This window comes from Apium graveolens, chromosome 1, assembly GCF_009905375.1.
Source record: "Apium graveolens cultivar Ventura chromosome 1, ASM990537v1, whole genome shotgun sequence".
Taxonomy (NCBI): Eukaryota; Viridiplantae; Streptophyta; class Magnoliopsida; order Apiales; family Apiaceae; genus Apium; species Apium graveolens.
The window spans coordinates 83,214,657-83,226,838 of record NC_133647.1 but is presented as its reverse complement, the minus strand read 5'-3'; positions in this window follow the sequence as shown (position 1 = coordinate 83,226,838).

Below are 12,182 nucleotides of genomic sequence, written 5' to 3'. Positions count from 1 at the left end.
TATCCAAAGTACAGAGATCACAAGGGTGATATAGTTAAGATGAAGCCTAACTCTGCTAAGATTATAACTATCTTTCTGGGTTATAAGGCTGTAGAATTCAATCTTGAGTCTGACAAGGCACATTTGATCGGATTGGATCAGGACATAAGGAAAGCCAGAATTAATGATCTCAGGGCTGCTATCTTTCAAACTGGTGAAGATACTGCAGAACTCAAAGATGTTAAAAGGAGGATGATTGATGAACTCAGATATGCTGAGAGATGTTTGTTAAAGAACTATCTCACAACAACTCCTGACATCAAAGAGATCAGAAAGTGAAGCCAAGTCAAGATCTACAACTGCTCAAATTCTGATATATATACAGATTAAAGTTGTTATCAGAAATTAAAGTTGGTAAAGCTTTAAGGACTGTAAGTTGTAGTTATCTAGTCAATTTCTCATGCATTTGTACTTAATGTTTTTGACATCATCAAATATCTGTTAAACTTGTATATTATGCTAATTTACAAGTTGGGGGAGATTGTTAGATATATTTGATAGTGTCATGTCTAATATAATTTATGTTTAGTTTTCAGATCTTACTTGAACAGGACAAATCAGTACTTAATTGAAATCAGCACTTATACTGAAGTCAGAACTTAAGTCATCAGTACTTAAGGTTCAGGAGATATTTATCAGGAGATAATATCAGGACTTAAAGGAAACTTTCAGATCAGAAAGGCGGCTGATTGAAAGGAAAGAAGATCAAGATAAACGTAAAAAGAAATATGCATGAAGAAGGAATTCTATGAAGAATGGAATACTTGGAAGAAAAGATAACTGATTGATATATATTAGGAAGCAGAATTATATTCCATATCAATTAGCGATTATCTTGTAACTGTGTGATATATAAACACAGACATAGGGTTTACACTATAAGTGTTATCATTATCGAGAATATTATTCATTGTAACCCTAGTAGCTCTCGTGATATTTGTTTATCACTGAGAGAGGACAGTTCCATATTATAACAGAGTTTATTGTATTGAATAAAGTCTGTTTTCTGTTACTTGTGTTATTTGAATTCGATTTGATTGTGCTATACACTGTATTCAACCCCCTTCTACAGTGTGTGTGACCTAACAAGTGAAGTTCCTCAGTCCAAAGTGCGAGCTAGGATTCCAGTTTGAGTTGGATCGAGCTAGCAGGAGCTTACTACGGTAGTGAGATAGTAAGATTGTAAGAATAATTTTATTATCAGTTATAAGTTAAATTAGTTGGGATTTGGTACGTTGTAATAAAAATTAAGGTTGTGGCTTGTTTTCATACTTTAACCCGTTGCGATCCATGGTTATGTAAAGCAAGTTCATTGGAAATAATATTGTATGTACAGGTTTATATACTGTGTATGTGTTGTGGACCCTAAATTTCTGACCCGGGTTTGGTGGGCGCCACAGAAACCATGAAAAATGACATTCATTTTGTGTGGCACGTCTAGTTCTCACTCATGTTTCAAGATCACCGATGATTAGCTCAAAGGGATGGTCTCTGTTCCATACTTTTTGTTGTTAGTGTGTAAGCCCTGGAGACAACACTTTCTGTTTATGTTATGAGACATTTGGATTTTTAATAATGATTCTACGGATTATTCTTTATAAATGTATTATATCTTTATATTTTGTGATAAAATGTTAGATTAATAAGTGTCATTGGAATATGATATATAAATTTATATATTTAAGTACGTGACTTAGAAATGAGATTATGACAATAGTATTGATATTCCTAAAGGTCGCTAGTCAAGTAATATTGTTAAAGGACGTAAATAATACATTGAGACTAGTGTGTTTGTTGACTGATGATCACATCTCATTGATCATAGGTATATTGATACTAAAGTCAAAACACAGGCACATGTATTAGATACATGGTGCTAAATTGACCCGTTGTGAGATACTACATGTTTAAAGTATCATAATTTAATCTCACAGTGATAATGATGTATTAGTCCTTAGACCTGAAGTCATTATATTTCTATATGAGAATTAATACACTTTGATTCTATTAAAAGTTATCCTTGACTGGGTAATAATAAAAGTAGACATTGGATATATTATGAATCGTATGAGAAATATGAATGATCTAGATGGGATTTTTCCCTCCTATATAATGAGTGATATTTTTGGCCTCTTGATTGATTGAGACTATAAAATGCTGTGCTCAAATACTAATTAGTTTAATAGTTCACTCATTAATCAAGGAAACCCGGATTAAACATTATAGAGGATGACATAATGCATGCCTCGAGTTTGATTTATAATATAATATTAAAGGGATTATATTATATTTTAAATTATTCACAAAAGGTTTAATTGGATCACCAATTATTATTATTACTTGGGTAACAATGATGCATTACTAGATGCCGCTCATTGTTTATGATTTTATTATTGAATATTAAAATTATTTCCAATATAATAATAACCTAAAGGGTCACACACTAAGAACATTTAAAATGAGTTTTAATTTAAATTATATGATTATAAATTCAGTATTGGTTATTTAATTAATTGAGTTGAACCTAATTAATTAAATCATAATTTGAATTTTAATCTAATAACCCAGTCAGTTTTGGTATTATATAAAGCCCAAAACGGATTAGGGTCAAGCCTATATATCGCTCCCTTATATATACATGATGATGTATAATTTTAGGGTTAAGAGATTGAAAATCATTTTCAGAAAACCCTAGCTGCTATACACAAGGAGAGGCTAGAAAAGAGAGATAGAGAGAGGCAAATATTTCTGCTAGTACCGGCTCCAGTGATCGTTGGACGAACAGGCGTTCGTGTGGACATCTTTGGAGTGCAATTCTTTGTGTGAAAGGGCTGATGTGATTCATTCATCCAAGACCTCCATTATAGTCACTTGTAAAGCTTTTTTAAGGTACATATTATGTTCACGATAATCATTCACTAATTATACATAGATCCTGCAGCAGGGGTTCGATTTTTTTGTTTTTGTAGCTTTTTCCGTTGCATTTTATGTTCAAATCCCTAACAATTGTCTAGGCAGATAAGATCTTGATATTTCCCCTTGTTCAGCATTATGTTGAGTGTGAACTGTAGACCTCTTCCTACTCTCCCTGAGTTGTTGTCACCATGACTTGATGATTCTGATCTATGAGTAATGGTTCCTTATAGGGCTTTTGTGTATAATTTGTATTATCACCACCACCACCACCACTTGATTTCGGATCAGTATTTCCACAAACCGTAGATATAACACGAGCAATCTCATGCTCGACCCCAGCCTGGGGTTGCCTCCCCGGACCCCCGCTATATTTTTCAATCTCTTATTTTGTTTACTTGAGCATGGTGCTAGTTATGGCCTTAAGACCCTTAGATTAAAGTTTATGGTTTTGGTTTTATAAATACGACTTGCACGTCATTTTCATTATTCTTTTAACTGTTTAACATCGATTGTAACTCAAATTTTCTTATGTAAGTGTTAGTGTATACTGAAAATATTTATTTGAAGTATGTACATTTATTTCTGGCCAGTTTATTTGAGAATCATTTGAATGTTTACATGTTGTCTAATATTATATATTGTGAACAATCTAGTATCAAATGGGATATAGAATATTAGATTGTTAAATACGGTTATATAATATAATAAGGTTCACAGCACAGGTGGTGTTGGACAATCCACTGGTATGGCTGTAGTATTATTTAGATTAGTTTATATTGACTAATAAATAATACTAGTATACTTTGTGTATATTGAACATGATCAAATTTAGAATTGTTCCCTTAATACTGATTAAGAAGGAGAACTAAGATTCTATGTTATTATTAATGCTTAGGTTCTTAATCCGGAAATAGTAATTGACACGTGTATATTATTTACATGCTTTGATTTATATATGAAATAATTCTTTTGAATTATATCATTATATTTTGGGTGATGGAATTATATACATGGTGGATATTATTTATTGAAGGAATCCATGTCCTGATAATATTCGGGTTAATGATGTCCCCTTGAAAGCTCAAAAAGATTTAATTATGTGAAACCCTGCAGGTGGAATTTATTCTGGCATAATTAAATAAAGGTTGAGTGGATGATCAAGGATAAAAGATATTAATTAAATAAATTATCATTAATTTATTTAATTAATGGACATATGATATTTTAAACATGGGGAATTTAATAAGCAAATAATATTGGAACCGAATTAATTAAATTACGGTATTAGGAAAGGTAGTGCAAATATTAATTCTTTAGTGGATTGAATTAATATTTAATTACATTGGGCTAGGCTCAAGATGTAATTAGAAGGCCCAACCTAATTATCCATGGTCCCTATTGTAGCCTATATATATTCTTATTCTCTTCTTGCTTGGCAATTGTGTGAAAACATATTGTAGCCACCAAGGAGCAAGAAGAGAGGAAGGAGCAAGAAGAGAGGATAACTTGAGAATACGGAGGCCACACTTCGCTCAAGGGAATTTTGGAATACAATAGAAGAGCGTGGAATCAACTATTAACAAGATAATCCTCTTTTCGTAATCTTTATCATAAAACGTAGTAACACCCTAAGTCCGTGGTTCCCAACAATTGGTATCAGAGCCTGGTAATGGGTTCTACGTTTTATGATATAATGTCTATGTCGTAATTATATATGCGTGTATATAGTGTTTTGCTTGTATTGGTTTTGATGCAGGTTTTTAATCCACTATTATGGCCATGTATATTTTAATTATATGTTTGGATCCCACGTGGTTTAATCGTGGTTAATTTTTGTTTTGGTTTCCACGTGGTTTAATCGTGGTTGTAATTTACACGAGGGTTGATCGTGTTAGAATAGATTTTACAAAATTAGTTTTATATTAGATCTATTTTTTTTGTAATTGTTCCGGGTATTTTGTAATAGTTATGTGCGATCGGAAATCAATTCCGGTAGTTTTTTATTCCGCTGTGCGATTACAAGGGGATGTTGTTGATGTTTGGATCAAACAAAATCAAAACAAAACTCACCGAAAAGCAACAGGCGCTCGCGCGCTGCGGCCGCTGCGGCAGCTGGGGCTGCTGGGGCCGTTGCGGCAGCTGGGACTGCTGGGGCTGCTGGGGCTGCTGCGGCAGCTGGGACTGCTGGGGCTGCTGGGGGCGTCGGGGCGCGCTTGGGGCAGATTTTTTTTTGAGAGCTGGATTTTTTTTTTCAAGGGCCATAATAGTGGAAAATTTATTTTGATTTTTTCCATTAAATTTTAATTATTGCTTTAATTTATTGATTATGTGTGTCGTTAATTATGTGTGTAATTCTTTTAAAATTGCATGTTTAACTTAATTAGGACGACATGGACATAAATTTTATTTATTGCTTTAATTAAATGTTATATGTTGCTAAAATTATGTGTGTATTTTGAATGCATGATTAGACATAATTATAACAACATAGGGCCCCATTTAATTTTAAAATTCCTCAATTTTAATAAAAAAAATTCTAAGTGGGAGAGGGAATTAATATGAAATTAAATCCCATGGTCTCCATTATTGGTTGTAGGTAATTTAACATAAAGACGAATATAAATTATATATACGTCACCCATCGTGGCATGTAATTTATGGTGTCTAGAATGTTATAGAAATTACTAGAACAAACTTCTTAAATTAATAAATTTTGAAAGGAATATATACGGATTTTCTTTATTTCTGATTTTGAGCGATTTTGTCAAAAACGGGTTCATCGAACTTGTAAGGCTGTGGGTTTTAAGCGAGACCGATGTGACTCCTCCACTACCTGGAAATCAAACCATTGATGAATATTGAATTGAAGTATTCTATTCAAGGCAAAATTACGAATAATTGGAAGGTATACACGCCACCCATCGTGGCGTACCAAGTTCCATAGATTTCAAATAATTTAAGATTTGATGATGGTATACACTTAGCTATGAAAAATAATATAGTCCACCCCAACGTGGCATATTGTTTAGTAATAGGACCGAAGTAACATTTACACAAAATTAGGTGGTATACATGTCACACATCGTGGCGTACCAGAAGCTTATGATGTTTATATGTTAGTGCATTAAATTTTAATAATTGTTAGAGGAATCAATAGATCTTAATAATTAATGCACCCTTATTTATGTGATGTTTTTATGCATGATTCTCAGGATAAAATGGGTTTTAATCCACTATTCACCATACTTAAGGATAACAAACTTATCGGACCTAACTATATTGAATGGAAACGAAATTTGGACATTGTGTTGACTGCTGAGGAGTACAAGTTTTGCACTTATGAACCCAAGCCTGAACAGCCTGCTGTTGATGCTCCTGAAGATGAGAAAGAGTATTATAAACAGTGGATTAAGGCTGATGAAATGTCGCGATGTTACATTCTGGCAGCAATGTCGGGTGTTTTGCCACATCAGCATCAGTCTATGGCCACTGCTTCGGATATGCTCTTTAATCTCAAGGAACTTTTTGGAGATCAGAATAGGGCTGCTAGGCAAGTAGCCATGAAGGCTTTAATGAACACTCAGATGGCTGAAGGCACACCTGTAAGGGATCATGTTCTCAAGATGATGTCTCATCTGAATGAGATAGAGATCCTTGGTGCTGAACTTGATGGGGAAACCCAGATTGACATTATCCTTATGAGCTTGTCCAAGAGTTTTAAGCAGTTCCGCTTGAATTACAACATGAACAAGAGGTAGTATAGTCTCGCGGAACTGCTGACAGAACTTCAGGCCGCTGAAGGATTATTTTGGCAGAATGTTCAAGTGAATGTGGCTGAGAAAGGTTCTTCCTCTAAGCCGAAAGGTATTAAGAAGAAGAAAAAGGCTCAGACACAGAAAGCTGTGAAGGCAGTGGGAGTTCAGGGTGGTGTGAAAAAGCCTAAGGGAAAGTGCTTCAGATGCAAATAGTCAGGTCACTGGAAATAGGATTGTCCTCTTCCTAAGAAGACAAACAATACTGGTATGTCTCTTTCTCTAGTTACAGAAACATTTATAGCGGCTATATCTACGAGCACTTGGTGTGTAGATACAGGAGCCACTGATCATGTTTGTAATTCTATGCAGGGGTTCCAACTATGCAGAATGCTTAGAGATGGTGAGATATACGTGTTCATGGGAGATGCTGCGAAAGTAGCAGTAGTTGCAGTAGGAGTTATTCATTTATCTTTTGGTTCTGATAGGATTTTGGTTTTGAACAATTGTCTTTATGTACCTTCTTTTAGAAGGAATTTAATTTCGGTTTCTAAACTTGCTTTGGATGGTTATAATGTTTGTTTGGATCGTAATGTTTCTATTATGATGAATAAACGAATTATATGTTCTGGTACATTGCAAGACAATTTGTATATAATTAATCCTAGTCAACCTGCACTGCAACTACAATTTAGGGAATTGAACAACACATCTTCTAACTCTACTAAAAGAAAGGAACCTTCTAGTTTGAACCAAACATATCTTTGGCACTTGAGATTAGGTCATATTAACTTGAGGAGGATTCAAAGACTGGTAGTAGACGGGCCTTTAAGCTCATTGGCAGTGGAGCCATTTCCAGTTTGTGAATCCTGCTTGGAAGGTAAAATGACTAATAGGCCTTTCAAAGCAAAAGGGAATAGAGCCAAACAACTGTTAGAATTGGTTCACTCTGATTTATGTGGACCCATGAATATCCAAGCAAGAGGTGGTTATGAATATTTCATCACTTTCATTGATGATTATTCTAGATATGGGTACATTTATTTGTTGCACCGTAAGTCTGAGTGCTTTGATAAGTTCAAAGAGTACAAAGCTAAAACGGAGAAGCGACTTAATAAAAGTATCAAGTCACTACGATCAGATCGTGGTGGCGAATACTTGCTTGGAGAATTTAGGGAATATTTATCAGAAAATGGGATAGAATCCCAGTTAACTGCACCAAGCACACCCCAGCAGAACGGTGTAGCAGAGAGAAGGAACCAGACTCTTTTAGAGAGTGTTAGATCGATGATGAGTTATTCGGATTTACCCAAGTCGTTTTGGGGACATGCCTTAGAGACAGCAGCTTATCTTCTGAACTTAGTACCTTCTAAGTCGGTTCCTAAAACCCCCTTAGAATTGTGGACCGGGGATAAATCGAGTCTAAGACATATTCGAATATGGGGTTGTCCAGCACATGTGCTGAAGAAACCATCTATATTCTTTTATCTATAGCATGAAGAAACCATGAGGAAACCTTTTCACCGGTAGTCATGCTTAAGTCAATCCGTATTCTTTTATCTATAGCAGCTCATCTCAATTATGAGATTTGGCAAATGGATGTCAAGACAGCTTTTCTTAATGGAAGTCTTGAAGAAACCATCTATATGCAGCAACCAAAAGGATTCATTAAGGAAGGCCAAGAGCATCTGATATGTAAGCTTAAGAGGTCTATTTATGGACTTAAACAAGCTTCTAGAGACTGGAATATTCGTTTTGATCAGGCAGTCCAATCATATGGATTTGATCAAAGTCCAAGCGAATCGTGCGTGTATAAAAGAAGTGAAGGTAATGCAGTGGTTTTTCTAGTACTATATGTAGATGATATTTTACTCATTGGAAACAATGTTGAGATGTTGTCATCAGTAAAGGCATGGTTGTTCAAACAATTTGACATGAAGGACTTAGGTGAAGCGGCATACATCCTTGGGATCAAAGTTATAAGGGATCGCAAGAAAAGGATGTTGGCTTTATCTCAAGAGCCCCACATTGATGAAGTATTAGCTCATTTTAACATGCAGAACTCTAAGAAAGGTTTTTTACCTTTTAGGCATGGAGTTGCTCTATCTAAGAAGCAGTGTCCTTCGACACCTAAGGATATAGAGAGCATGAAAGCAGTTCCTTATGCTTCAGCATATGGAAGCTTAATGTATGCTATGTTATGTACGAGGCCTGACATCTGCTTTACTGTAGGCATGGTTAGTAGATATCAGTCGAACCCAGGTCAGGAACATTGGAGTGCAGTAAAAACTATACTCAAGTACCTGAGAAGGACTAAGGAGTATATGTTAATTTACAAGCCTCAGATCTATTTCCTTTGGGATATACTGATTCAGATTTCCAATCAGATAGGGATAAGAGGAAATCAACCTCGGGATATGTTTTTACTTTGGGAGGTGGAGCCGTTATATGGAGGAGTGTAAAGCAAAAATGCATTGCAGACTCCACCATGGAGGCCGAGTACGTGGCGGCCTCTGAGGCTTCCAAGGAGGCTGTATGGTTCAGGAACTTCCTTTTGGACTTAGATGTGGTACCTAATTTGCCTAGGAGCTTGACGGTGTATTGTGATAACACTGGTGCTGTGGCAAATTTAAAGGAATCGTGAGACCACAAAGCAGCTAAACATATTGAACGTAAGTATCATCTCATACGAGGAATCGTAAAGCGAGGGGATATAGTTGTGGCTCACATATCATCAGAAGACAACCGAGCAGATCCTTTCACAAAGAGCTTGCCAACCAAGGTTTTTGACAAGCATGTGGAAGCGATAGGAGTCAGATGGATGGACACATAGATTTTTATGTAATAGTGGATTAAATAAACACTGATGTACACATAGAATATTTTGAGTATAAGTGGGAGATTGTTAGTGTATACTGAAAATATTTATTTGAAGTATGTACATTTATTTCTGGCCAGTTTATTTGAGAATCATTTGAATGTTTACATGTTGTCTAATATTATATATTGTGAACAATCTAGTATCAAATGGGATACAGAATATTAGATTGTTAAATACGGTTATATAATATAATAAGGTTCACAGCACAGGTGGTGTTGGACAATCCACTGGTATGGCTGTAGTATTATTTAGATTAGTTTATATTGACTAATAAATAATACTAGTATACTTTGTGTATATTGAACATGATCAAATTTAGAATTGTTCCCTTAATACTGATTAAGAAGGAGAACTAAGATTCTATGTTATTATTAATGCTTAGGTTCTTAATCCGGAAATAGTAATTGACACGTGTATATTATTTACATGCTTTGATTTATATATGAAATAATTCTTTTGAATTATATCATTATATTTTGGGTGATGGAATTATATACATGGTGGATATTATTTATTGAAGGAATCCATGTCCTAATAATATTCGGGTTAATGATGTCCCCTTGAAAGCTCAAAAAGATTTAATTATGTGAAACCCTGCAGGTGGAATTTATTCTGGCATAATTAAATAAAGGTTGAGTGGATGATCAAGGATAAAAGATATTAATTAAATAAATTATCATTAATTTATTTAATTAATGGACATATGATATTTTAAACATGGGGAATTTAATAAGCAAATAATATTGGAACCGAATTAATTAAATTACGGTATTAGGAAAGGTAGTGCAAATATTAATTCTTTAGTGGATTGAATTAATATTTAATTACATTGGGCTAGGCTCAAGATGTAATTAGAAGGCCCAACCTAATTATCCATGGTCCCTATTATAGACTATATATATTCTTATTCTCTTCTTGCTTGACAATTGTGTGAAAACATATTGTAGCCACCAAGGAGCAAGAAGAGAGGATAACTTGAGAAGACGGAGGCCACACTTCGCTCAAGGGAATTTGGGAATACAATAGAAGAGCGTGGAATCAACCATTAACAAGGTAATCCTCTTTTCGTAATCTTTATCGTAAAACGTAGTAACACCCTAAGTCCGTGGTTCCCAACAGTAAGTACATTAGTATAGGTTTTTTCAATGTAATATACTTCTAGAAGGGGTGATCCAAGAGGAGGAGCAACCATGGAGACAAGAATGAAGACATGTAATTGTATTTATATTTTTCACCATAGATTAATCTTGATCTTTTTATTAGCTTGAAAGGACCATATAGGATAAAGGCCATAACCAAGCACGTTTACATACCACACTTTACATATTGATATATGAATGTATGTGTAGAATAGTTAATGATGTATGCTTTAATTAGATTAATCATGCATGGATGTATGTATTAGACATGTCACTCATGCCATGCCTGCTAAATAAGATAAAATCTGTAATGACTCAATATTTTATAATTTACAAACGATTACGAGATTTTTTGTTTATGAAACATAAAATAAAATATTAATCTTCTTTATTCCCGATATGGGGAGATTTTGTCAAAAACGGGTTCATTGAACTTGTAAGGTTGTGGGTTTTAAGCGAGACCATTGTGACTCCTGCACTACCTGGAAATCAAACCATTGACAAGTATTAATTTGAAGTATTTTATTCAAGGAAAAATTGGGAATCTCTTTATGATGTGATCATGATCGTTTTAAAATTTACAAAACCCCAAAGTTAATATTAAGTTGATCAGATGCCTTCTAATGAGTCCCATGCGTTAACCCCTAGATCGATAAGGAGTGGGTTCGCCAAAGTGCAGTATATTGATACTTTTTAAATATTGGGTTTGACTTAACTAAGTTACCACTATAGGATTGTGAACATAGAGGCATAGAGTTTGGCGAGATTTATTGGATAAATACGAACAAATATTGTTTTACTAAACTATCCGAGATTTATATAATTGATATAATTGACAAATGTTGTCTATCTAAATAATCTTATTTTGGGAGAAAAGGCAAAGCTGACCTAAGATATAATGAAATATGGATTTTGGCTCACTAGAAAGTATATAGAAGATATTCTTGCCGAATTAATAGTTAGGGCTATTAATTTGATTAAAAATAGTGAGAGATATATATTTTTAATATATATGAACAATCACTTGAACATAATTTATTAATCATCTGTAGACTAATTTATCTTATGCATTTTAAAGATTGTAGATATCAAATGGTAAACAATTCAAACAACTTTTTTGTGCGATCAGTCCTTGAGAAGGACAAGATGACAGGAACAAACTTCCTTGGCTGGCAGACGAACCTGAGGGTTGTCCTCAAACAAGAGCGCAATCTCTATATGATAGATGTTCTTCACCCTACACCTCTCCTTGAGGGATCATCCTGTGCTCAACATACTGTTTATCAGAAACATATCAATGTTCAATGTCTCATGTTAGAGACCATGAGTGCTGAACTTAAGAAACAACATAAGAATATGGATTATTATGATATGATCGAGCACCTTAAACGTATGTTTGAAGGACAGGCTCGTTAGGAGAGGTCTGATACTTTCAAATCATTGAACGCATGTAAA